This window comes from Fundulus heteroclitus, chromosome 13, assembly GCF_011125445.2.
Source record: "Fundulus heteroclitus isolate FHET01 chromosome 13, MU-UCD_Fhet_4.1, whole genome shotgun sequence".
NCBI classification, from domain to species: domain Eukaryota; kingdom Metazoa; phylum Chordata; class Actinopteri; order Cyprinodontiformes; family Fundulidae; genus Fundulus; species Fundulus heteroclitus.
The window spans coordinates 8,430,316-8,455,105 of record NC_046373.1 but is presented as its reverse complement, the minus strand read 5'-3'; the positions used below and the strand labels follow the sequence as shown (position 1 = coordinate 8,455,105).

The following is a 24,790-nucleotide window of genomic DNA, read 5'->3' as shown; positions in this document are numbered from 1 at the left end:
GACTGGCAGCCTGCACCTGTCGGGGCGCATGTCTGCCGATGCATACCTGCCACTGCCTCTGTCACGCTGTCTTCTGTCCTCAGGCACGCCAGTCAGCGCGGTGATGAGACATTAGGAGTGATGAGAGGCTCGTCTATGCCTTCGAGGCGGGCTCCGTTTCTGCGGACAGGAAAACGGTTAAGAATATTGACGTGCTTTCCCATCCGAGGTGAAGGTAGAAAGTTAGGGTAAGGCAGCACAGCAGAAACTGAAAAAAAAAATATTTATACGGGGCTACATGCTGTGTCAGGAAAAAATCTAAAAGTATATTAACAAGTCGGACTCTACCTGTTGCCAGCTTGTTTGCCCAAGTTTACCATTGCTGTTTATTCTTTCGGTCACATTTCTACTGTCCTGGGTGCTGAATATTTAGCCTCCTCATCATTTTATACTTTTGCACTTTTAGTGGTTTTGTACCTGACATTTGTCGGGTAGGAAAATGAGCCGTCTGTAATTCTGGAATTGAACGGGTGTCAAATTGCCATTGGGACATTTCGTACCTGCGTTGACAACCGATAATTGAAAGTCATTTTCTACAGTCTACTCAAATTCGCCTATAAGGAAATGAGTTGATGTGAATTAATTTAATAATATCTGCCAGAAAAGGGTTGCACAGAGTTATTTTTGCCAGAGCGGGACTCACAATCTGTCACACACACACACACATATATTAAAAAAATATTAGCAAGCATGTGGTAACGGTGGAAAAGAACGACTTTTAACATGAAAAGAGCTCCAGCAGAACCGTGATTGATATGAGCCACAATCGCCCGGGGGTTGGGATTGAGACAGGAACAAAAACGAAATACTAACCTACAGAAGCCCTGGGCCAGAGTTTCTTTCCATAGGAAAGCAAAACTATGCACGCAGAGTTATTGCAATAGCTTGGTTTGTCTAGGACTAAAATGCAGCTAAACACAGATGCGGCAAGCTGGTAGAACCATCTATAGCAGTGGTGTCCAAACCTTCTTGCCATGTGAGCCAAAAGTGTCAAGCTTAAACCTATTCTTGAGCCACAATTAGAATTTCTCTTTATTTACAAGCAAAAAAATAATTTTCTTATGATTAAATTTTTTTAAGCCAAGCTAAGCCTGGTATATTTCAATGAAACAAGCAAAGTAGTTTAATTTTTGTCGTAAAGAGATCTTGTAAATCCAACCCGTAAAAACGGGTCTTGCATGTTTGCATTAGGCTTGCATGATGATTGAAAAATATCAAATCTTTAGGCGACATTATGCCATTAAAGTAAACTGTATGTGAGATTTCAGCTTGTTTATATTTCTCTCCATAAACTGATATAGTGGTTATAAGCAAGAGTACAGAGTACAAAACAGGTTCCTTGGAGGTATGAGGAGGTAGGTCGTGGGCAGGGATTGCTGAAGGGACAAATTCACACAGCGCTTCACCGAAGACATGTTGGTAGTTAATTGTTCAAACTAAAAGAGAATTTAGGGATGGGAGCACCTGGGAATTTGAATGGATCTATAGCTTTGATAGAAACAGGATGTTTTCTTGGGAGCCCGTCATCCCTTCAAAGCCACATGACAACACTGTCACATCATGAAACTACCACCTCCATGCTTAACCGTGCTAAACTGAGCCAGACGCTGTGGCGTCAGGTTTGTGTTCTGAGAGAGCATCTTTTGGATGTTTTTTTCTTCTTCTTTTTTTCACAAATACCTTTCAATGACCTCATGCTTTCTGTTTCCTTGAAAGATGGACCCCTTATTTACAAATCGCAGAAGCGGATGGCTTAGTTTGGTTCATTGGGAGCGAAGCTGTGAAACATTTCTTAGAGGATAGTTTTCTTACCTCTCGGATTTTCTTTTCTGGTTTGTTATAGATGTCACTTTCTTTTAAAATTCGATTTAACGATTTAACCATGTTCCAAAATGTTTCTTGCTTGTTTCTATTACCTAAAACGTCTCTACACCTTTTAATAATGTTTCTCACCCACTTGTATTAAACTATCCATGATCCTCACCGTGCTGCCTTCTTAGTGCCCTCCACCTCTTGGTGATGTCGAGTCCTTTCACAACAGACAACATGTGAGTTGACGTTGCCAAAATAGGAGGAAAGGACTGCGGTGTTCTGAGTGTGCAAAACAAAGAGGACGATACTGCATGATTAAGGCAAAACCTACAAGTGAAAGTGACATCTGGTTCAAATCCAGCTCATTCGCGATGAGAAACAGGCATCACATTTAACAAACGGTCAAGTTTTTACAAAGATGTTGTTATGTTAGCAGCAACTTTCAGATAATATTGGGTTTTCACTACGAAACGAGCTGTATTAATCATACTGTCAATGCAAGGAAGTAATAGGTACATTTTGCCCATCCATCAGCAGAGGTTGTTAAGGTGACGCCATTACTGAGATCTGTGGTCAGCTGTGCATTATCTATCAGCTCTGGTCAGCCCCCTGTTCAGAGACACAATAACTCCTGGGCGTAGCCCGTTGTGACATTTCATTTTTGCTATGAATAAAGCATGCTGACTTGGAAACATAGATTCACTCATATTATTTTCTTTGGTTAAAATAGTTTTTAAGAGGAAATCTTTTTTTTTTTTTTTTTTTTTTTTTGGAGTAAATAGTAATTCACTGTTTACCTTGATGTGAGAATCAGTTTCTTGATGGCACGTTTTTGTAAATTAAAGAAAAAAACATGTATGTTTAATCACTGTAATTGAAATGGTGTATTTGCTGCAAAAAATTAACTGTTCAAACTAAATTAGCCGAGATCAATGGAATGAATAGTAGCCATGACCTGGTATGTGAGTGAGTTACCTAATCCTGTCTTTACAGACGTTTAACCCTCCTGTGTTACTGATATTTCTGAATGTTAAGCTTCAGGGTTGCAGGCTTGGGACACACGACGAAGGGATAGTTCATATTGGCTTATTTTAACCACATTTTAGTCATTTAAAACGTCCTGTTTGGCAATATGGCATTGTACTCCATTCACATTGACATCATCTGTTTGAATTAGCTTAACTGGGGGTCTGACTAGCTGTTAGCTTTCCATCATTTCCATCACTGTGGGAGAACAGTGCTATATTCATTGACTGTAATCATCTACACCTTCACAAGATATCATTGTTGGGTCTGTTGCTGTTTTCTTCATCGTTGTCTATCCACCAACTCACATTTAGCTTTTCAGAAAGATTGGTAAAGCAAGCAGCCTCAGCCAACACAAATTTTGAGTACTAGCACAGACGTTGTTCGGCTAAGAAAGCAGCAACACATTTAACAACGGTCTCCTATGAAGGTGTAGGCAGATATTTAGCACCCTCTAATATGGCATTGTACTCCATCCACACTGACATCTTCTGTTTGAATTGTGTTAAATTGTTCAAATTAGCTTAACTGGGGGTCTGACTAGCTGTTAGCTTTCCATCGTTCATCACAATTTTCAACAAATTTGCTGCAACCCGACATCTGTCTACTACAGATAGGTAAACTATGACTTCTAATACCTGCAAAGAGTTGCACTTTAAAAATCCCGAACTAAACGCAATGGAAACAAATCTTTCCAGATTAACTCCACGGGTTCAACATGTGCTAAAGCCACTACACTGTTGTGCAGAAAGTATTTCTCCCCTCTACTCTGATTTTTTTCCTTTCTTTCTTGCCACACTGAAATGAAGTTAATTAATTACACATATTTGTGATTTAACAAAGAGGGGCAACTGTTTTATTTAACATGTGGCCAGGTTAGTTTGGATAGCTTATTTCTGTTAGTAAATGCATAAAAAATTTGTCAGGGCGAAAACACTTTTTTCACAGCACCGGATCGCGCTATTGCAACACAACGTCTTGATAATTAACAAAAAAGCTAATTATGAAGACAAGCGTACTACTTCAAGTTGAAACCAAAACATTCCTTGAATTTTTCGTTTTTTGTAACACTGCGAGAGATTAGCTTTGCGTTTCTCCGGCCACAACCTGTGCTCCTTGCATCTGCAGTTTGTACATGTGTGCGTCTCAGGGAGTGTATGGCTGAAGGTGAAGACAAACGCACTCCCACAGAGAGCTCTCCAAGTCGACCCAGCCTGCTGAGTGAAACCCTGTGGTAATGTTTAGCTTATGGGGTGAAAAGAGGGTGAGTGGAGAAAGGATGGGGGGGGAAGGATGAGGGGATGACAGCGCCGGAGAAGAGAGTTAGCGAAGGAGAGTGAAGAGGGCTGCAGCCGAAGCGAGGGAAGGATGGGTCACGAAGGAGTGACAGGGAGAGCGAGGGAAGGAAGGATGAAAGGTCCAATCGGGATGGAACACAGGAGGCTTCCCGCTTCGACTTGTCAGTCAGTCGTCTCTCAGTGACACCTGAACCTCCGCTGACCGGGTCGTGACTGCCTCTCTGGCACGGGAGATATCATTGGGGGAATGACCTTTGACCTCCTCAAGCCCTCACTTTGCCGTCTGAAGCATCTCTTTACTCCCTTCCCTGCTTTCATTTCTTTTCAGGTTTTTCACCTCCAACCCTACCTGGAGTTTGGCTAAGCAGTCGCTGGAGCTATAAAGATTTATTAACCTTTCCTCAAGTAAAGGATGTACATCTACACTGCCTTGGAACAGTATTCATACCTATTCAGTCCCAAACTGATGTATTCTGATGGGATTCAATGTTATAGACTAAGACATTGTATGACTTAATTGTGAATTAAAATATAAATAATGATTTTTTGTTTTGTTTTTTAGAGCACATTAGTGAAGAAATAGCATCGTGAATACCAAAGAACTCAGCTCAGGGATATAGTTGTGGAGAACTTTGAAGTAGATTATAAATTATTTTCCCCCTATAGCTTGAAACATCATCCAACACATTATTCACTAATAGAAAGAGCATGGCTATAAAAGAGAGTGTTGATTGGAGAAGTAGCCAAGAGACCCATGGTGACTCTGGAGGAGCTCCAGACATTCACAGCTTAGTGAGGAGAATCTATCAGCAGGACAGCCACTGGTTGTGCCCTCCAGAAAGCTGTCCTTTACAGAAAAGTGGCAACAAATTAGCCATCGTTGGGGTGGGGTGGGGGAGCCACCAGAAGTGTTTGCAGTTTACCACAAGTCATGTAGGGGGCACAGCAACATGAGGAATAATTGGCTACGTTTACATGGACAAAAATACTCGGAATGAAGGGCTGATCGGAACCAGGGCAGTAGAAATATGATGATGGGATTGAGATCAGTCGGAATGAAATTGTAATCTGAATGAGAGGGGTGCTTTATGCCAATTGATAATATGATCAATGTGAACATAGACACTTGTCAGAATGAAGTTATTCCAAATGTGGCAAACTGACCCGAGTGCGCATGTGCGCCCAATGTTAATGTGATTTTTTTCCGCATTGGTGAGTACGTCGGGAAGCAAAACTGGCGGGGCTCAGGATACAACCTTTCTGTTTGAAAAATTAAAAGAGCTCAAAATTGTTGCTCACTCAGTAAAGTTTTAACCGTAATGAGAACCTAGTGCAAGTCCAGGCTGGGTACTCGGAAGAGAATCAAACTCGTATAACACTGCTATGTTTACTATTTGTTTTTGTTTAGCAAAGATGGACGTGCTTCTTCTTCTGTGTTTTTTAGGGGAATTTGATAACTGTGCATATCAAAGTGGTTCTACTCTGAATAAAGCCAGGTGTTGCGATAGAGTGGCGACCTGTCCAGGGTGTACCCCGCCCCTCGCCCATTGACAGCTGGAGATAGGCACCAGCACCCCTCGCTACCCCAATAGGGATAAAGCATGTAGGAAAATGGATGGATGGTGCACACACACACATTATGATTGGGTTAATTGATTGAATACCCACATAAACAGTACAATCCGATGACTTAATCCGAATACATTTTAATCTGATCGTAAAATTTTGTGCATATAAACATAGCTCATGTGTGACAGAAATCTAACACTTAAAGCTAGACTGCAAACACCATTTCTTGGCTAAACCATTTCCAAACCAATAAGATGTTTTAATACAAATGCACAAAAGCATGGTTTTTACAGGGTTTCCATCATCTTTTTTATATTTATACATTTCATAGAATGCTACAAATAACGTGTGCACATTCAATAACCGGATCGTTTCTCATGCTCTGAACCTTGAACCGTACCGTACAGACTCTGTTTTATTTTTATTTATGCTACCCGTTTCTATATGTATGTGTGTGCTTTCCATTTACCTGTCAGTTTGCTGCTGATACACTGAAGTTCCCCCTCTGAGAGATAAACAAAAATGCATGCCGCACTTTTCAGATTTTAGTGGAAATCCATACATCCCTGTCCTTCCACTTTACAATTATGATCTACTTGATTTTGTTCTATTTTATGACATCCCAATGAGATACACTGATCTTTGTGATTTCAATGTGACACAGTGTCCAATCAGCATGTTTACATTTTGAAGGCGCGTGTTTGAATAAAAAAAACAAACAATGTGTTTCTTAAGGTCCACAGGCATCATTTGCCTTATATAAAAATGCCTTTTCTCAAGCTTATGCCAGACACCAATTATATTTGTGTAAACATCCAAAAGTGCTTTAAAGGTGCTCCAGTGCAAAGAATAGATAACAAACCACTGGTAACAGTGTAATGTGGAACATTGCTGTCTTTACCCACAGCAGTGGAGTCAGCAAATAAGCTTCTGTCCACGATCAAAGCAGAACTTTAGCGTTCAAATAAAGAAACGTGCGCGGTGAATTAATAGGATCTTACCCAATCTGATTGGCTGACATATTACTATGGCGTAGATGCACAGATACGCACATTCAGCCATGCTTATGTGTCCCCGGGGAGCAAGCTCTAATCCCGGGTTTACATTGTTAGGACAACACAGATAATCCTCCTAACAGGGTGTTTATCTATAGAGATTGCAACCTCTGAATCCTCAACACACACTTTTGACCCGAAGGGGCAAAAACAGCGAGACGGTGAGAAAAACAACAACGGCAACAAGGCAAAAAAGGCTATCCAGGGTTTGAGAGGACAACAATGACAAAGTGAACAAAGAGAGATGAAAGGAAGGAAGAGGGAAATGCAAAACGACGCTGGAAGGGAGGAAGCACGCGGACGGAGATGAAAGAAAGGTCTGTGCTGTCAGTTATGCAGATGAGAGCATGATGGCATCAATGCAGGAGTGGACACAAGCCGTCCCTCAGGAACTCGTACGCCAGCTAAAGCGCACACACCAGGGGGTAAGCCATAAAGCATATAAAGTGTCTTTAGTGATAGAAAGTGACACTACAACCAGAAGTTTAAATTAGAGATGGAGACTTCCTGCGGTCGCATATGTTCTACGCTTCACTCCCAATATTAGGTCATACATTTAAAAAAAAAATGGACACAAATTATATTCAGAGCTGTGCCGGCACAAACTCCCACTGATCTATTTAATGCAACCAGCTCCTTGTTAAACTAGTTAACCCAACAAATGCACAATAAACCGTCACACGGTCCTTTTTTTATCATCTGATCATTGTACTAGAACCTTTCATTTTCTTAAACCCATGCTAATCAAGGCTCCCAAGAGAGTTGCCAAAGAAAAGGCCTCATGGTGTAACATTTTGTGTGATAAAGTTTAGATTTTTACTGGAAGATTACACCTAATCCAAAGGCTTCGAAAAGCCCCTTGAAGCGAAAGAAACTGACAAATCTGTTTTGTTGTGCGCTGAAGCTGAGGACATCTCAATACTGGCAAGTGTTCAGCTCACTGCTAAGTTATGAGTCGTTTGACCTCAATGCCCAGTGCGTAGTCCGCAGGAGCAGATATTTATTCTCCTGGTTACAGAGAGCACGGTGTGTCATTGGGAGACGGAAATGACACATAGAGTAAATAAGATGCTATTTAGTTTGACAAAAGGTCAAGCCGTGGACCTGCGCTACCGGGAAAGTAACCTTAAAGGACTTCTGTTGGGATTTGCTGCTATTCGGAAAATAGAATGAACTTAACCATCAAGGGAGGATGAGGGATGCCATTGGGATTTATTTTTTTTGACCTTTTTCTTCTTTCTGGTGTTGACTGGGGACAGTATATGCTGCAGGGGCATGCAGGGTGGAGCCACCTGGAAGGACAGAGCTTGATTTTATCTGTCAGACAATCATGTTTTGGCAGAAGCAACGGGGTGAAGCAACGTCTTCTTACTTGAACAAACCAACCAGACCGTATCGTTTTAGAGCAAGTCGGCTTACAGGTGATAGTGGAAATATCCCCTGAGTGCAGCAGATCTGTCAGACTAACAGCTCTTCCTCCTCTCAGTCGTAGGAAACGCCCTGCTGCCTCTGCGCTACATAATGGCACCACAGACAGCGCTTGACTGTCAAAACTGTGACAGTGTAAACAACTGTCTGATTCAAACGTAATGAGGTGTACAAACATCAAACTGTCTTTACTCAAATTTCTAGGAAGGTTTTGATCCTCGTTTCGTCTCGGCAGGTGGAAATTTGCCGATGACTTAACGCTGTTATGAATGACTCTTGGCTCGGCCTTGCCAAACGGAGGTTACTCTGACAACTGTACACAGGATATTGAATGCTCACAAATTTCCTTATGTTTCAGATTATGAAACAAAGGTTAGAAAGATAACATAGGGATAAAATGTGCTGTTTTCAAGTTATGTATGCTAAGGGGAAGAGCATCATTATTTTTATATCTATCTATCATATATATATATATATATATATAGATAGATAGATAGATAGATAGATAGATAGATATAGATAGATATAGATATCTATATCTATATCTATATCTATAGATAGATATAGATATCTATATCTATATCTATAGATATAGATATAGATATCTATATAGATATATATATCTATATCTATAGATATATAGATATCTATATCTATAGATATATAGATATCTATAGATATATAGATATCTATATCTAGATAGATAGATAGATAGATAGATAGATAGATAGATAGATAGATAGATAGATAGATAGAGCACCACTATATATATATATATATATATATATATATATATATATATATATATATATATATATATATATATATATATATATGCATGTATATATATATATATATGCATGTATACATGTGAGTGTGAGTGAGTGTGTGTGTGTGTGTGTGTGTGTGTGTGTGTGTGTGTGTGTGTGTGTGTGTGTGTGTGTGTGTGTGTGTGTGTGTGTGTTTGTGTTATTGGTCCAAGTGGTGCTAATTGTTGTTGCACTCAAAACTTGAGGCTTTTATTTTGTAGTTAATAATACCCTACATTTCAGATTTTGCAGGATTTTATGAGCTTATAAAAGGGAAATGCTCGCTATTGCTACAAAAGGAATCAACCTCAAGCATAGCTGGAATGAGTATTTATGTAAACCCATCAACTATGAAAAGATGGCCCATAGCCAGTAAGATTCAACTTTATGATTTTCTATATCATTAAATCTTCATTGTCTCACTGCTCTGCTGCAGCCTCCAGCTTCACATTTTATGAGCCTGAACTGTAAGATAAATGGACAAACTGAAACTTATTGAGATTCCCTTTAAATCAAGGGTGATGTAATGTCTATTGTTTCAATTTGGAGTCTCGGCTGCTTTGTTTCTTCTATTTGTTGCTGCTTGATGTTCCTTTTGAAACTTGTGATCTGTGCTAACTGCAGAATCTTTCCACCCCCACAGACTGTTAATGATGCTGGAAATGCAAAACACATTGCTTCCAGTGCGCGAGTGAATATATCCTGAAGATATCACAAACACAAGACGCATAATGGGCGACCGTCTCATCACCTGGGGACGGGTTGGAATTTATAATGGATGCTGTCAGAGGTAGATATCACAAAAGTTATCATTTTCATGAACGATAAGTAGCCTAACGCTGTAACACACGCCGTTCCCGATGCGAGACCCCACTCTTAGTTCATCATTCCCTCATGCTTCAGCTCGACTGCAGGATGAAAGTGTTCAGTCTTGAACCGGAGCTGCTTTTGTGAAACCTCTCTGAGGATGCAAAAACATTTTCCTCCGCAAACGGGCAAAGCGTCGGATTTGGCAGAACACGCTGAGCTTCTTGGGACGATTCCAAATTACCGCAATCAACTTTAGCGCGTCTGCATGGAGCACAAGGCGTTCTCAGCGAGCAGCAGGCAAAGAACTGTGGCAGACACACAACATTGCACTGAGGTAAAAAAAAAAAAAAAAAACTAAAATCACCTCAGCAGCTCTCTCAGTGGGTGTCATTATGAGCAGGGATGTCCTAATTAGGATTTTCCATCATTTTTATCTCAGCAGAACTCCACTTACATGTCGCCTACTCACTGACGATGTTCTGGAGACAGTTTACAACACATGCCAAATTTGTTGCATCAATACAGTTGTAACCAGAGCTAAGTCCAAAACTGTTCATACCCCTGGCAGATTTACGTTCAGAGCAATCTTTTCGTTTTACCAACGCGTTTCTTCCGGCTGGAAACGATATAGTTTTCCGAGTGGCCTGACTTGAATCTGACAGAGAATCTAAGATGGGAGCTGAAGATTAGGGTGATGCCCAGGAGGATCGTCCACCCTCACCGAAGCTAAACTGTCAAAATATCTGCAGCGAAAAGAAGAGTACAAAAAGCTGAGCGGCATGTTTGAGAAGGTCTGTCTGCTCTAATGTCAATAAAGCTTGTTTTCTCCATTGATTATTGAGAAGGGTATAAATAAAACAAATACATTTTAATGTTATAAAAACCTATACCTATACTGATCCAGCAATCTTTTATGATCCGCCCTCAAACACTGGCATTAAAAAAAAAAATCAATGATAGGAGAGGTTGGAGAGTTTTCTAAATCTTAAACTTTATTTTTTTCTTTTATCTGTAAAATACCCTACTTCAATATAGACAAGTAAAGGAGTGTTGAATTTCAGCACTCACAGAGAAAATCTGTTTTATATTATACTTCCCAAAGTATAATATAAGCTCTGCCATTATTAACCATAAATAACCATAAAGAACAAACTGAATTTAAAATTTTTCCCCAGAAAAAGTATTATGAGAAGAGTTGAGGGATTTATGGAATGATCTGTTTTGGACCTGCTATACTATACGTGGCTGGGCTGCACCTCACTTATTTCATCTTCACTCCTAGAGATTGGATTTTCTCCTTACGTGCATACATAGGTTCTTTCTGGGTACTCCTGCTTCCTCATACAGTCCAGAAACATGACTGCTAGCTTAATTGGTCTCTCTAAATTCTCCTTAGGTGTGAGAGTGTGTGCTGTGTGTGTGTCTCTGTGTTGCCCTGTGATGGGTAGGCAACCTGTGCTGGGTGTTACCCCAATCTAGAAACTGGATGGATGAATTAATTAGCTAAAGAAAAATCAAAATGCACCTGTTTTATTGTTATGCGCTTTGGTCTACTTATTTGGATGTTTTAAAATGCTTTATAGACCAATAAATGAAATCAGGTGAAAACGACAACTTTACCTGTGATTCAAGACCTTGAAACAAGATTATGCTGCTAAATTTCTTCAACAATATTGTGCTCCTGGTGTTGTTACACGAAATTGAGAAATTATTTTCCTTTATAGATTTAAGGCTTTCACTCATAACTCACTAAATAGTGAAGTGAAACAAATGCAATGTGCAAAATAAGCTTGTTTCAAATTTTGGATATCCTGCAGAAAAAAAGGTAGCCGAATATTTTTGTTTTTTTCTTCCAAAAAAGATGTCATATAACAACATTTAGAAAAATTTAAAAAGGCTTAGATAGATAGATAGATAGATAGATAGATAGATAGATAGATAGATAGATAGATAGATAGATAGATAGATAGATAGATAGATAGATAGATAGATAGGTATGTATGTATGTATTATGCGCTTTGGTCTACTTATTTGGATGTTTTAAAATGCTTTATAGACCAATAAATGAAATCAGGTGAAAACGACAACTTTACCTGTGATTCAAGACCTTGAAACAAGATTATGCTGCTAAATTTCTTCAACAATATTGTGCTCCTGGTGTTGTTACACGAAATTGAGAAATTATTTTCCTTTATAGATTTAAGGCTTTCACTCATAACTCACTAAATAGTGAAGTGAAACAAATGCAATGTGCAAAATAAGCTTGTTTCAAATTTTGGATATCCTGCAGAAAAAAAGGTAGCCGAATATTTTTGTTTTTTTCTTCCAAAAAAGATGTCATATAACAACATTTAGAAAAATTTAAAAAGGCTTAGATAGATAGATAGATAGATAGATAGATAGATAGATAGATAGATAGATAGATAGATAGATAGATAGATAGATAGATAGATAGATAGATAGATAGATAGATAGATAGATAGATAGATAGATAGATAGATAGATAGATAGATAGATAGATAGATAGATAGATAGATAGATAGATAGATAGATAGATAGATTGATCTATTCAGCACTAGTGTATGTACTAAATGAGGGGCTCTAAAACTTTTTTGAAACAAGACCCACCTCTGTAAACTAAGGCTCCTGTAACAAAACACTCCTAGAGGGAACCAAAATGCCTATTTGCTAGCTCTTTGTGTTTTATGACAGTCCCGAGGCAGCAAGGTGGGGGGTGGGGGGGCGAGTCAACACACTGCTTTTACACCCCCGGCTTCTCAAGCGAGGTAGTTGCAGCCCCTGATGGGCTGATTTGGCAAGGGTAAGGGTGAGCCAGTGCCTCAGCTGGAGTGCGTGATGCGGCTTTTACAGGCGGTCTGCTCTGGCCAGCAGGCTGAGGGGCTTTCAGCAAAACCCCACCGAGAGAAACACATCTGTCCGCTGTTTATCTGATGCACATAATGTCTTGCCATCAACACACACCGGACGGCTCACACTGAAGTGCGACGGAACAAAGCTGATTACTGGTCTTCGGCTCTGCATAGTCTTTTCAGCAGCCGTGCTCGCAAAGAGGATCAAACCGAAGCGGTGTCTCATTCCCCCAATTTTTGTTTTTTTGTTACTTTTGGAAGATTTCGGACACTTATTTTATATGTAACACCCCACATCGGCCCTGATGCCTCTCTCTGTGTCTTCCTTGCCCCTGGCCGGATCTTTGATAGCGGGTATGAGTGCAGGATATCACCGGATTGATTGATGAACGACCCAGAGGCAGATCAGACAGCCTATGCGGGTTCATGATGGAACTGTTTTGCAAAAAAGGCTTAAAATTCAAAAGTACGTCTGCACTGACAAACACTTTTCAACAGTAAATCAAGGCGTCCATTCATCAGAGCATTTCCTACATGTCTTAGTTCATACAGTGGAGCTGGTGCCTATCTACAGCAGTCAAGGGGCTCGGTGCAGATGTTTTTTGGACCGAGGGAGCAAGCAAGAGAGAACCCCTGGATGCACTGACGCAAACTTCATTATGAAAGTTTCAAATCTGAACCTTCTTGCTGCAAGGCACCAGCGCTAACAAATGCACCACAACAGAACTTGGAAAGACGAAACATATGAATATTTGCTGGAACTGCATGATTGATGGAAGGGCAGCATTTAGTTTGTACGGTTAATTTTTTTACACAAAGTTAATATTTGTACGTTTCAGGTTGGGAAAATGAGCGAATCGCTCCCTCTGAAGTCAAATTTCCAAGCCGCAAAGTCTAAAGTTTCTCACTTTCTCCAATTTTAAACTTAGTAACAACATTTGTTCTCTTGTATCTGAACTGTGTCTCGTTTGATGGTTCACACGCACGGCTTTGTTTCGCTAACATTTTCGCCCAAAAGTTTTTGCTCGCACCTTCCACGAGATTAAATTCAGGTGTTCCAATGGCGCAGCCGAATAAAATCAGGCCCCCCAGGCATGCAGGCTGCTTCTACAAACAAAAGATTAAAAGTGAAAAGATTGATCGCTCTCAGGTCCACGGGTACCAGCGTGGTAGCAGTGCAATAAGTTCAGTCATAAAATTTCCCCCCTTGCCAAATACTTCATAGTTAACTTTGAGCGGCAGGCCAGCTGACAGCCTTGCCTGGGCCTGGGACACGATCATCTAAGATGGGGCCCCATATGTGACATTCTGTAACTAACCAACTAATATTTACCGTTTCACGACATGATTGAAAACTGTTTTCTATTTCTTTATTTCTCCTTCCAGGTCCTCCTCTAGTCTCTTCTTCCCTTCCTTTCCCTTCCATGGGATGATATTTATATTTTCAATCTATTTTTAAAAGTCTTGATTTATTACTCAACGCAGTAAGTGGGGTAATCTAATCAAAAGTTGAATCAAATATATGGTAAAATCGTACATAAAAGTGTTCTATTTAACTTTTTTCCTTCCTGTGCCGAAGCACTTTGTGAAATGTTTGCCAACTGCTGCTGTGTCTCTTAAAATAAACCCCAAAATCGGACTGCTTCACCTGCACCCAGCAACTCAGTGTTTGTGATTTTGATTTGTAAGACACAAATATAAAATGAATTAATGATTTTTGGAGCATGCTGATTATAAAGTACAAATATTTAGATTTATGTTTAAATTTGAGCTCCAAAAGCCATGGGGCCTTATTTTCATTTTATTCCTGCCGCTCACCTTCAGCCACAAATTCTGGGGTGTCTGGATCACTACAGCAAGAACATTAGCAAGAAAAACAAAAACAAATAAAAAGACCTTTTGTAATTTGAAGTGTAACTCGCCCTCGTTCCAGAGCCTTACTGCATTCACATCTCATGTTTGAAAAAAATGCCTAAAGGAGGCGGTGCCCGGTGGACCAGAGAACGGGTGGGTGAGGGTCGGGCGTGGTCTGAGCAACTAGAACAAGGTAAATAAATGCTAAATAAACTACCTGAATGCTAAGCTAATAAATTGCTAACCTGGAAACTTACAGAGAGAACGTAAAGCTCACTATTCCAACTTCAACTCGCTACGGAGGCCTGTGCTGGATGGAGTCACTTTCATACCCCACAGCTGCTGAGCCACTGACGTCGATGTTTCTGGGTGACGTCACAATATCTTTTGAGCCAATGCCGATTCAAATGCAGCACACTAAACATGAAGAGGGCACCACAAAGGCACTTTTAGACACAAAAGCAGGATTCTAACACATTTGCAATAAGTTGTCAAAAATAATGACCGGGAGACGTAGACCACACTATAAGACCAGCAGGGAGGGGTGGGCCAATGGGTAGAGCAGCACTTGTGTTCTGAGAAAGCTGCAAGTACCCGGTTTGAACCCCACAGACTGCCACTGTGGGTCCCTGAGCAAGACCCTTAGCCCCAGATTGCTTCCTGGGCTGTGAGATGCCCACTGGATGGGTTAAACGCAGACGACACATTTCACTGGAATGTTCCAATCGCAATGACAAATGTCTTTCAAGACATCCATGTATACAGTTTATTAGCACAAAAAAAAAAGCTGATTTGGGGGTGAGTTACCCTTTAATTATTATTAGGCTACTTCTCTCTCTGACTTTAAATCGCTTCTTAAAACTCATCTCTTTGCCTTGGCAGTTGACACTATTTGAGATGTTGCTTTTAGTCTGTGAGGTGAAATTATTTTTATTAGACTTTTGAAGTTCATGTTTTTTATGTTTATATTTTTTGCTTTATATTTTATTTATATTGTTATGTCTTTGAGTCTGTGTATTTGTTTTTATTCTTTTTTTACCCTGTTGTTACTGTACAGCCCTTTGGTCTTTGGGAAACTTTAAAGTGCTTTACAAATAAAGTTAGACTGGATCAGATATACTTACATTTTCTTAACAAATATGCCTATTTTGAAAAAAATAAAATAAAAAATCTTGCCTATAATTTGATAGTTGGAGTGCTTATCCAACATCAGTGTCTGACCTTTCCAATGCACTTTCAGAAGACTGATCAGAAATCCTTGTAAACACGAAAGCCTTCCCTGGAGCGTTGAAGCTGTTATAGCTGTAAAGATAAGCCCTATGTATTCAGAATATGTGTGAAGATGAATACTTTTAGAAATACAGTTTATATCCAACAGCAAATCCCACTGGGTTTCACGCTGAAACTGGAAAATAAATTGCGTTTAACGTCACTCCCAGATGGAAGTTCTCAACTACACCACAATCTGAGAACTATGGTGCAAAAAAAAGTCAAATTTCTTCCGTTCAACAGCCGACTACTCAAGAGCAACAGCCGAACTACACCGCATTCATGCATGCATAAATATTCAGTGGCTAAACGGCATCCCAGCATCTAATGCTGCCTGTTGGAATATTGCTCCGGCTGGCGTTAACTCACCTTTTGGGGGAGGTTAGGCAGGCGCAGTGGGGGGATATCGGCAAAACAGCGGCAAGCTTTAGCATGCATGTCAGGGCCGGGAGACGCTTTCTGAGCCAAATGCCAGTCTATAGATCGCCGAGGGGACTAAAGATCACATCATCGTGCAAGCCGGGCATAGGTGACACCGGACAGCGGACGAGCTAGAGGTAGGACCGAATGATCCCTGCCAGGGCGAGGGATTATAGACAGCCGCTGTCATTACAGGGCAAACATGCACTAGTTTGAGAGCGCAATTGTAAACACACACACAGGGCAACACACCCAGACTCGAGCTGTGACAAAGGCAATATAGACAAGTGCTGTCATTAGGGGAGTCTCTGTGGAGCTGAAATGATAACGAGCGGAGGGGGGGGGGGAGGATGAGCAGGGGGGGGGGGGATGTTAAGGAGGGTGACTGTCCAGCTGTCTGCTGGGAAAGTCTGTGGCGTTGGGAGAGGTCAGCTCACTGTAAGAGCTCTGACACAGGTGACCCAACAAAAGCGCACGCCTATTTGTGGTTCCTTTTTCTTGAAAAGCTGGACGACAAAACATCAGAGCCTCTGGGAGAAGAGTCTTTCCTTTAAACTTTGTGCACATAAAACGCAACTCTGACCTGATGTGATTGTTTCTTGTTCTGTGGTTTGGTGACGTACTGATTTACTAGTCTTTTCTGTTTTCCTGTCGTCGTTTTACCAAAGTAAGACTGCAGGAGAAGAGAGAAATTCTCATACGAGTTAAGCCACTAGGCTTTTTTTGCGTGGGTGGCACCCTATCATGCTCAAATTCACCAAGAGTTCTCCCAGGGTGTCATTCATGTAAGAAGAGCTGCCTCTCATAAAAGAGAAATGTCTCTGAAAGTAAAAGTTGTTTGGTTTGAATGTTTCAAACAGTGTTTCCAAAGATCTATCAATCAAGTATAAGGATCTCTGCTGAATTTAGGAGATTCTTTGACATGCGTTATCGTTGTTATGACACAAAACACTGGGCACAAGACATAAGACAAACAAGCAGCCAGAGAAATACAGTAAATCATAGACTTTAACTTCATATCAATTTGTCGGACTAAGCTCTGCGTTTTGAGTGCCACAGATTTTAATCTAGACCGCTTTTTGCCCGAAGGGGACAGGGAGCATATCAGTGCATAGTTTCATTTCAGCTCTCTGACTCCCACTGTGTTGTGTGCTGCAGGGCCTGTACAAACCAGACGGTTTGAGTTACACTATGCCAAACATATGTCACTAAAGCATCTCTTTCATGCTCTACCATAACAAGCTGCTGAATTAACACTGGCTGATTCAAATGGGGAAACACTGCACCAAAGCAGTGCAGCCCATCATGTTCTCAGTCCAAAACGCTAATTTCACAGGTAACGCTGTATCTGAAAAGAAAAGTTAGCCAGTGCAGGGTTTTTGGGTGATATTCCTCAAGGTAGTCAAAATCCTTAAAGGAGCTATACCTATATCTGTACAAATTTGAACCAAAGAGTGAGGATAACAGTTTACGTTAAACTGTAAGCCCCGCCCCCAACTGTTTTTTCCCAATCAGAAACCCCCTACGGGCACGAGACTAAACGCGTTCCTCGAGCTTTTGTACAATCCTGCGGAAGAAACGAGGCTTCATCGAGGTACTTTTCCTCGTTTTCTCTGACATAAATGGATACGTCTCGAGTCATTTATACGTTTTTATGTGAATGGTCAACCCTTAGATGTGTACCATGTCGTTCTGGTTACATACCCTGACGTGCACAAGCTGGAAAGAGCTGCTGCTTAGCAACGTCTACGCACCTCGTTATGCTATTGGCAGAGAAAAGTCGTCATGGTTTGTCCCCCATTTCGCTGCTTATTCCTACTAAAATGAGCCTGGACTCGCTCAATCGTGCAATCGGTTAGTCAACTGATATGACCAAATTGCTACTTGTGACAAAAACAGTTTTCTTAACCACACAAAAAAATACAGGTACAGTTCCTTTTAATGTGATCCGATCTGCTTTCACATGTCAGAAGCCATCAAACGGATCAGTTAACACACAAATTGCTCCCTAATCCTCGCGGACTGTGTTTCCAATGCTCTCCTGTCACAGCACACGTGAGCGCCATTTCTCTTCTTATGAGAGTTACTGGCAGGTGGTTATCAGGTAAAAACGGTGTCAGGTAAGATCAAACACCACAACAATGGTGGCCAGTCCCCGCGAGCAGAACCCACACCTAGCATCGTCTGCTTACTCCACCCGACATGAAGGCTTTGACTCCAAGTGCTGAAACCTGTCTTTTGCCCTCAAGCTGTGTGTCTCTGTAACTGTGTGAAAGTGAGCATCACTGCGGTTGTTTCTCCCTGTGATATGCCGGCAACTATCTCCTCGGGGCTGTTTTGCCATGTTTTGTTTAACCTTTCCTCCCATTGATGAGACCCAAAGGCTCAGCTCTTTGATATCAAAGACTTGGCCCAGGCTCCGAATCAACAAGATCTGCTGACTTTGCGGTTTAGGCTTTGGGATTATGTTTTGGTTCTCCATGTTGATCCTATCTCTTTGGCTCACAAAAAAAGAAAGAAAATACAGTAAGCTAATCAAAAGCCATGGCTACACTGCAAAAACAAATCTAAAAATATATAAAATGTTCTTAAAAGTTTGTTTTTGTCCAATGGAATGAGTATTTTGACTCCTAAAATAAGATAATTAGACATCCTGCACTTGAAATAAGATGATGGAGATGAGTTGTTCCTATTTTAAGTGCAAAGGTCTTATTCCATTGGCGTATCATCTTATTTACCTGCTCAAATCAAGGACAGATACACTCATTTTAAGAAAATATTACTTATTTTTAGTTCCATTTTTGCAGTGTAAATAAAATTCATCTTAGAAAAGGGAGTAGCTTGCATGACCAGAAAACTACACATTTTATAACACCAATAAATATTTTTAGAGTCTGCTCTCCAAAGAAGAGACACTTTGACTTTCAATCATCTTAGTCTTTTCTGCTCTTCCAAACATAAATAGTCTTTTTACATTTTCAACCAATTAAGCTCTTAGAGTGAATTGGTATGGGGGCCAGGGGTACGCTCAAATGTGGGACACGAAACTACCACTGCACATCACCCATGAACTCAACTTTGGCATTGTGAAGCATAGTGATGGTAGCATCACGCTGTGGGGATGGTCAGAGTTTATTGAAAGATGAATGGATCTACATATTCGGAAATCCATCAAGAAAATATGTTAGATTCTGCAACAGACTGGAGCAGCTGTCTTCAATCCTGGTCCTCAGGACCTACAGTCCTGCATGTTGTAGGTGTTTCCTGGCCTCCACACACCGGACCTAAATAAATGGACAGGTATGGGTTACGTATGGGCAAAAAGATCGGATTTGGGTCGCATTTCCCTGCAGTGTGAACGTGGCCTTACACGTGCAAAACAGTAGACCCCGAGGACCAGGGTTGAAGACCACTGGACTGGAGCAAAGGTTTGTATTCAAGTTTTACAAAGATCCTTAACATACAGCCAGATGTACAGTGGAGTGGTTTAGTTCCTAGGTTTTAAAAAAGTGGTATAAGTGGTATTTTGCCCACTCTAAAGATTATCCAGAATCACCTATGCATTTTGTAACAGTTAAATACATTCTACAACGATTTCTAACAACTAGAACTTTTCAACATCGCCACATTTTATAAACTATGTTATATTAACAACAATATGAAGCCATAAATATTAAAGATAAATAACTGTTACATTAAGTTTTATACTCTTTTAGGAGTTTATTAACATTATTCATCAACAAACTTATCATAGCTACATTACCAATGCAGTAAAGCTGTTGTGCTATGAATAATATAAACCAGTTCTGGTTGTAGTGATTGTTTATTGCCCAGTGATTTCAGACGTCAACAATCTTTAGTATCTCCGAGAATAGACTTTAAATTACTTCTGTTAGTCTATAAATCCCTGAATGGCTTAGCACCTAAATACATCACAGACTTGTTATCAGTGTATCAACCCTCCAGACTATTCAGGTCGTCTGGCTCCAGCCTGCTCTGCATACCTAGAACACGAACCAAATACAGAGAAGCAGCATTTAGTTCCTATGCTCCACTGATCTGAAACAAACTTCCAGAAAACTGTAAAAGTGCGGAAAGCCTGAGTTCCTTTAAATCAAGATTAAAAACACATTTGTTTAGGGTTGCCTGTGACTGTCCTAGTTAAACTGTTTTACTGAAACATCATTAGTTCAACTTTGTAGTCCAACTGTTTTTAATATTTGCTGTTAGTTTCTATTTTCCCATGTTTTATTTTGTTCCATTTTTTTCTACATTTTATTCCAACTTGCTTTTATCCTGTTTTTATTTTCCTATATTTTAATCATGTAAAGCACTTTGCATTGTCTTTGTACTGAAATGTGCTATAGAAATAAATTTGCCTTGCATTGCCTTGTCTTAGTGTTTGATAACCCTCAAATAAGCACAAATTGAAACCACAAATTTAGACATTCACAGTAAATCGTGTGAACACATAACCAAAGTTATACTGGGTTTAAATCAAATATTTTAACCACAAATTTATTTATTTCTTGAACATCAGTTTCAAACCATACTGTGAAACACAGCTAGCATGGTGCTAACTAAGTGCTAATGTACAGAAAAACCATGAAACCGCAGAATGTTTCCCAAAAGCAACATGTTACAAGCTGTTTACAGTGTTCAAAATCAACTCACCATGTTGGGCAATGTATTGAAATGTAAGTAAGTAATCTGATGGATTTACTTAGATTTCTAGTGGTTTTTATTGGCACAAAGGTTACTTCCGGTGTCGGCCGGACCACTTCCTGTTTCCCAGAATAAATGTAATTTAACTAATCATAAAGCCCCATAGTGGAGTGACAGGAGAGAATCCTACATGTTGCTCGAAGGATTACAGAGAATCCTTCGCTATTTACACTAATGACTGCAGGTTCAGACCAAACGGTGTGTGGAAAAAAAGGGAAAAGGCAAGGATGTTCATGGGCCCTCTCTGTCATCCCCCCACTATTTAAGAACTACTGTCTTAGCACCACCAACAGCTAAAATCATGAGTTATTCACGCAGAGCTATCTGTGGTTTATCAAAAATATTTCAAAAGGGAAGTGCAGGGAGAACATCTTCGAGAACTCTGTCTATAAACTGAAGCAGATGACAATAATTCAAGATGAGGTGCAGGTGACTATTTCACATCTTTCAATATTTTCATTGCAATATTAGACCAGACTAAATCCAAAAAGACAGTGATTACTGTGTAACACTTGTGGTGGCTGGTCTCTGTGTAACAATACTATCAATAGTGTGAATCTGCTTACTAAAAATAAGAGTCCAATATAATAAAATTGGCACATTGTGGTTATAAAAGCCCCCAGTTGTGCCTTTTTACATAAAAAAAAAATAACAAAGGTGTTTCCTGGTTACTTTTACAGTTAACCCCATAATTATTCCTACCCCTGGCAGATATAGGTTTATGGTAATCTCTCAATTTTACCAACAGTTTCTTCAGAGTGCAAGTAATATCAGCATTTTGGAGTGGCCCAGACAGAGCCTCAATTTAAACCAAGGACTCTGTAAAGGAACTAAAAACTAGGGTGATAGCTAGAAGGCTTAGCTATAAAAGACTTTAAGCACATCATCAATTTTTTTTTAAATATCAGTAAAAACGCACAAAAAATTAGTGAGCAATTAAGCTATAAGAAGGACTTTATTGCCATAATACCAATGAAGGTTTCTCCATTGGTTATTGACTCTGTTTCTGGTAATCATAATAATACCATTAAGTATAAAGTAAACATTACTTCATTATATTGGAACTCTGATGCCTTCTCATGACGTAGATACCGTCACAAAGATTTTCTGTAAAACATTACAATATTAAGCATTTAGTTCTTCAGCAATTTCTTGAAACAAAAGCATGTTTAAAGATACCTAAGAGATTTTAATGCTACAATACAAACAGTTTGGGCAAAAGAAGATAGGCTTCTTGTTATTTAATGTATATAAAAAATATATATCATAATGTGTAATCAATTATTCGCTTAGGTCATTGCAATTTTATCTTTGTTTATCAAAGAAGAATTAATTGCTTTGCTAATAAAAATGTCATTATTCTAGATAGAAAGAACTTTTAAAAAACAGTGATGTAAGGAACTAAAGGTATCTTTTTAGATGGAATATGGTATGATGTCACACACCATCTCTCTATGTGGTTCTCCAGTCTCTTGTTTACAATGCCGGGCCGGCCGCGCGTGCACGTACGTCTGTGCTAATAGCTGAGAACCCAGCTGTGTTACAGTACCCAACGGGTACTGTAACTGTGAACCCAGTTACAGTACCCGTAACTGGGTTCACAGTTACGGGTACTGTGCAGATATGGTGCAGGCCCTGCACAGAACCCAAATCATTAAAACCAGTGTGTACACTGGCATCAGCCACAGCACGGGTCCAGTTACCGACCCGCACTACATGCAGTGCTACAGAAAATTCTGAAAGAAGGGAGTTTTGCTGGACCTTAAGCGGCCACCAGATGAAGCTCATGAATGTCCTGAGCTAAACATTAAAAAGTAAAGAACTGGACAGAAGAGAGCTCCGGCGATTTTCAAAATAAAATCAACCCACCGACGTATGCTAACTTGACTAGTGTAAACAAAACGACAAAACAGAAACTATTTGAGCATGGCTGTTGGAGCATGAAATAGGATATTTATGTGCATGGATAAGGTGTTTTGGCCAGGAGAGGATAGAGAGAGGTGTGGCTTGTCACACATCTTGTTTTGGTTTACAAACAGTGCTCAACAGCTGACCTAGTGGTGAAATTTTGCTTATTGCTCCTTTAAACTGTTAAACTATTGCAGGGTTTTATTATATAATGAATAAATAGTGGACTCAGTGGAACTTTTGTCTCATTTGCAAGGATTATTTTTATTAGTATTTGTTAATATGCGCTACCGTTTCTGTGTCAGATGTTGGTGGATAAAAATGTACGGAGCCCCTAAAAGGGACATTGAAGGGGGAAAAAAACTTTTGTTCGCACCGGATACTTCGTTGGGTGCCACAAGAAAGTATCTGGTGCACATGGGAATTTTTTTTTCCTTCAATGGCCCTTTAGGAATTGGACCTCAACAAGAAAAATGTAGCATTTATAATTCCAGTTGATATAACAATGGCTCTGCTATTTCCTTTATTATAAAATTCTCTCAAACTGCTGTTAGAATGTTTGGATTAGGGAATATATAGGTTTATAACATTTAGAGCATGTTGTTTTGCCTCAAAGTGTGTTTCTCTTTAAAAGTAAAAAGTAAAAAAGAAAGGGGCCAACAGAGGCCAGTGCCCCTGTTGAACTTATCCTGCCCCCTGTTATGGCCCTTGTACAGAAGACATAATACTAACTAAATTTCGTATGATATGCGCAGGAACAGAGACCGTAACTGATTGGTCATTTTGACCAGTTTAATTTGTATACCTTTATGATATTACTTTAACAATTATTTAAAAATTAAGGTGTTACACTTATAGCCTTTGCCATATTGAAATAGGATCACAATTTAGGTATCTGCAACCTGCAGTTCCAGAGCCAAAAGTGTCTCTTTACCTCTTAATATATGAAGCGATAAAATATTGCCCTGTTTTTTTTGTGTCATTCTGTCGTTCTGTGCCCCCATGAAAAAACATTGGCCCCAGCCTGGCCTCCCTGCTAAACTTGGTCTAGAACTGCCACTGAGAGATTTCTGTATCTTTCTTTCTTTTTAAAGCATCTCTGAGTGTCCTGCAAAGTGCTATATTAGTTTGATGTAATATTATCATTAATAGAATTTTTAATAGCCATGTTTTTATCAGAACTGCGCCTTTATGTCTGTCCAGGCAGCTGCTTTTCTTCCTCTGGATTGAAGCAGCTGAAAAGGGTCAGATCAAGCACTAGGATGGACCAGTATCTTCAAAAACTGTCATAACAGTTCAGCAGAGACGTTTATGTCCACACATCATGACCATAAATGTCTTTATAAATTTGGACTTTTATTCAATCATTTCTTTTCAAACATTAATTTTTCCGCTGTGAATTGATTTTTAGAAAACATTATTTTAAAAAAAATTTTAAAGTAGGGAGTACATTGACCGTATTGTTTTTTGGACCTAAGAAAGTTTTCTCCATAATTCTTGTTGAATGTCTGAAGACTCACCCTGACAGGAATAATTGCAGAAAAGCCCGTTTAGATTAGCTTTTAGTTACATTCCATAAAATTTCAACAGGCTTCAAATCTGATGTGTGTTCAGGATCATGGTTCTGTTGAAACACCCAATTATGTCTAGCTTTAAACCCTCTGACATAAACTGTCACCCTCAGAGGAAAAACATTGGTTAAAATGAAACGCCAGTACCAGGTACACCAGTATGCTACAATCTATACTGAAGACATTGCCTTCAAGTTGACAAGCAAATTAAATTCACAGCTACCCTCATGAACAAGCCAGATGTCTTCTAGGGAAAGGTCTTATTGTCAGATGAGAAAAAAGTTGAGTTTGTTGGTCAAGCTGAAGTGTACAGTGGAGGACTCATGG

The 24,790-nt window shown here is 39.8% G+C and overlaps 1 long non-coding RNA gene across 2 annotated transcripts in view; it reads right to left on the bottom strand.

Moving 5' to 3' along the window:
* LOC105934285 overlaps nucleotides 1-24,790 on the bottom strand; it is a 55,681-nt gene that overhangs the window by 25,682 nt on the left and 5,209 nt on the right. The window contains exons 1-2 of one of the 2 annotated variants that reach the window (XR_004932243.1): nucleotides 2,024-2,614; nucleotides 47-159 (exon numbers count right to left, since the gene is read on the bottom strand). This is a non-coding gene — a long non-coding RNA (uncharacterized LOC105934285). Of the gene's footprint in view, nucleotides 1-46; nucleotides 160-2,023; nucleotides 2,615-24,790 lie in introns of those variants that run through there. The other variant, XR_004932242.1, reaches the window with a different exon arrangement.